The sequence below is a fragment of the Schistocerca cancellata genome, chromosome 6 (genome assembly GCF_023864275.1).
Source record: "Schistocerca cancellata isolate TAMUIC-IGC-003103 chromosome 6, iqSchCanc2.1, whole genome shotgun sequence".
In the NCBI taxonomy this organism is placed as follows: domain Eukaryota; kingdom Metazoa; phylum Arthropoda; class Insecta; order Orthoptera; family Acrididae; genus Schistocerca; species Schistocerca cancellata.
This window is the reverse complement of record NC_064631.1, coordinates 587862596-587866735: the sequence shown is the minus strand read 5'-3', so window position 1 is coordinate 587866735 and position 4140 is coordinate 587862596.

The window sequence follows — 4140 nt, the reverse complement described above, 5'->3', positions numbered from 1 at the left end:
TTCCCCATTCAACAGGACAAACGGGGAGACTGCTATTGACCTGACACGAACGCTTCCTCAGTGGGAAGAAGAGCTGCTGCCCGGTTGCCTGCAGGCCAGCAAGCGCGTTGATTGGACTGCGGTGGAGGTGGTAACTGCCTGTGTCTGCAGTGTCGGACCCTGATGAGCGGGCAGCCCCCACCGCCAGACTCCCCAATTTGACCCCCGCGGGCCTTTGCTGCCGCCTCTGACACAGCCTTTTGCTGCTTTCCACTGGGCGCTGCTCTGCTAGGAGCACCTCGTAGAGGCCAGCGGCAGACCGCTGACTGGAATCGATCGGGGCAGCGCACCCTTCCGCTTCCATCTAATTACAGGCCTCGTCGTGTCTCTTAATTATTACGTCGCTTGGAAGAAGGCGCGCCGTCACTGAGACAAACTTCGTTACAGGTACGTCTTTTTGTGCGCTCAGTTGCGCCAGCGTCCGCTTGTCACATACCGGCAGACGTCAGGAGGAGGAAAACTGCCTCTGCCATCCTCAACTGCCACTTTTTTCTTAGTAACTTTTCGCTTCGTCTGTTCTCCACTTAACTGCAGTCACAATCTTCCAGCGAAGTAACCAAAAGAAAATTAACATAAAATTTCCCAGGCTGTACATCCTTCCTGGTGGGGACAAGATGCTCCTCTCGTAAAAGAATTTTTTTGTTGTGTTTGTCTACATCACATCATGTAATTGGTATCATAACCGATTTCTACTCTTTAGCAACTCATCATCAGATTGCCTATCCATAAAGAAAGAAAACGAGATTTAGTAAAATACTATGAAACTAAACGGCAAAATGTTAGTAAATTTAAATCAGATATTCACTGAAGAGCCAAAGAAACTGGTATGCCTGCCTCATATCGTGTAGGGCCCCTGCTACCACGCAGAAGTGCCGCGACACGACGTGGCATGGACTCGACTAATGTCTGAAGTAGTGTGGAGAGAACTGACACCACGAATCTGTCTATGAATCCGTAAGAGGACAGGATGGAGTTCTTTTCTGAACAGCACGTTGCAAGGCATCACGGATATGCTCAATAATATTCATGTGTCGAGAGTTTGGTGGTCAGTGAAAGTGTTTAAACTCAGAAGAGTGTTCCTGGAATCACTCTGTAGCAGTTCTGGACGTATGGGGTGTCACATTGTTCTGCTGTAATTGCCCAAGTTCGTCGGAATGCACAATGAACATGAATGTATGCAGGTGGTCAGACATGATGCTTACGTTCGTGTCACCTATCAGAGTCGTATCTAGACGTATCAAGGATCCCATATCACTCCAACTGCACACGGCACCTCACCATTACAGAGCCTCCACCAGCTTGAGCAGTCCCCTGCTGACATACAGGGTCCATGGAGTCATAACGTTGCCTCCATCCGCTCCATACAATTTGAAACGAGACTCGTCCGACCTGGCAACATGTTTCCAGTCATGAACAGTTCAATGTCGGTATTGACAGGCCCAGGCGAGGCGTAAAGTTTTGTGTCTTTCAGTCACCAAGAGTACACGAGTGGACCTTCGGCTCCGAAAGGCCATATCGATAACGTTTCTTTGAGTGGTTTGCACGCTGACACTTGTTGATGGCCCAGCATTGAAATCCGGAGGAATTTGCGGAAGGGTTGCACTTCTCTCACATTGAACGATTCTCTTTAGTCGTCGTTGGTCCCGTTCTTGCAGGATATTTTTCTGGCTGCAGAGATTTGATGTTTTAGCGGAGTCATGATTTTCACGGAGCACTCGTGAAATGGTCGTACGGGAAAATCGCCACTTCATCCGTACATCGAAGATGCTATGTCCCATCGTTCGTGCGCCGAGTATTTCACGTTCAAACTCACTTGTCTTAAATAGGCGTTGCCAACCGCAGCGGCGTATTCTGCCTGTTTACATATCTCTGTGTTTGAATATGATGGCGTGAATCAGTTTCGTTCGCGCTTCAGTGTAGTATAGAGTTAGTAAATTTAAATCAGCTATATTATATTTAAATGGAAAATGATACAAAATGAGGTCTATGAAATTCAACAAAACGACGTGAAAATTCTATTTGGTGAGTTTAAGGTGGGGGGAGGGGGGACTGTTGGTAACTTCTCTGTGCGAAAATGGGAATATCGAAATTGGAAGACAATTATAAGCCCCCCCCCCCCCCCCCGACTCCATCTTGAGTAAATGATTAAATGTTGTTTGTTCCATATGATTAGCAAAAAAAAGAGAGAAGATGGAATTATCTTAATGATGGGAACGAATTTTCTTTGTATCAATGGAGTTGCTAATTGTTGGTCCGCTACTAATAAATTGATGCATGGCCGTGGAAAGAAATGTTAGTATTACAACACTAGCATTAGCGTAGAAGAGCGATGCTTCTTTAACGGATCGGACTTCCAAAAAAATTCTGAAAGAAACCGCAGGTTCTTTTACTGATCATGTAGTATCAGCCACTACAGTGGCTGCAAATCAGTAGGATCACTGTATTAGTAACACCAACTTCGTTTTCACCCCCGATTACATCTCTGAAAAATACATTCAAAAACAAGATCAGGATAGGAAATATTAATAATTTTACACGTAACTAAATTTATGATTAAATCAAATGTAATTAGTTTAAATGGCACAAAAGCATCATCCTATGCTTCCAAGGATAAGTCACAAGGGTCAGCACACTAGGCCATGGGGTGGAACGGTAGCCCAACAACAGCAACTATATTAACATTTGGCATTATGATATAAATTTATTTAGACAACTTTTTTCACTTATGTGAACACGAATTAAACAGATTGTGTTGGGTCTAGCCCACTCGTCTCTAATAGGGTGGCTAAGGGATGCAGCTTTCTCGGAATGCTCTACAAAAATTCAAACAAATAACATAAGCAGTTTTATTTCTATAGAGAAACTGACAATACTTAACTTTGGAGATACATCGCTGTCACAAGTAACATTCAAACAGTACTAGTCCCCGCTATAGGCAAAGTCCAGACAAGTAATTGATGAGGATCATGACTAGTTGTTCTTGTAGCACGCTCCACAAATACGCTGCACTAGTGTCAGTGCTCTGAGGCGATCTGAGCCTCCAGGCTGGCAGGAGCGGCGCTTATGTTCACTTCTTGGAGGGGACGCAGTGCAGTTCCGCGCACCACTGGCCGACGTTTCCTCACCGACTTCACTGGTCTTCCGTTCGTCTTCGTAGTTCTGGCGCTTGTGGTTACCCCGAAACAGATTTATTTCTTTTCAAATGAGAAACAAGAAGTGTCTTCCAGATTAACATCACACAATTTACGAAATGGTCCACAATACTCAATTAAAGTATCGATTATCCAGTGATAGTTTAACCTTAATGAGGATTGACCATAATTTTAGTATGAACAGCAGTCCCAAATAAGGTGCAACATTTTCCAGCAGGCTACACCATTCATGGAATTGCTAATTATTCAGTATAAATTTAGCCACATAAAACCTCTCGGAGAATTACTCAAGCAAATTTGTGTTTAAGAGAAACGCGAGACAGCGCCCACTGGATTATTAATTTCCAAGCGGAGCTCAGTCAACAAGAAGACACATCCAGCAATTTTAGTAATATTTGCGTTCCTTGAAGGACTGTGTCGCAGTGCTCACTAAAATTACTCATTACAAAGGGTAACTTGCCCAACATGGAAATTTGTTGAAAACATTTTGAATAAAATTTGTATTTAAGCAAAATGCTCCACTCTGTTCATTAGATCATTAACTACTAAACGTAACTTGGCCAACATGAAAATGTGTTCATAACAACTCAAATGAAAATTGTATTCAAGAAAAAAATGCGCCACAGCAGTAACTCGATTAGATTGTTCAAAAACATTTAAATGAAACTAGCATTTAAGAAAATGTGCCACACCGTTCACTAGAATAATTTCTTCATAAAACTTAAAAGAAAACTGTATTTAAGAAAAACGTACCGCAGCTGTCATTAGACCACTAATTAACCCAGTGTCCAATAAGTCCCAAATTTCAGAGATAACAGTCATACAAATAAATTCAAACATGTTTAAGAAATAAGACACAGCATTCAATAAAATTATTAGGTGTATTTTTACGACTTTAGCCTTGGACAAGTAACAGAATGACAGGAGAAGGCTTGGTCGCTCAAACGCA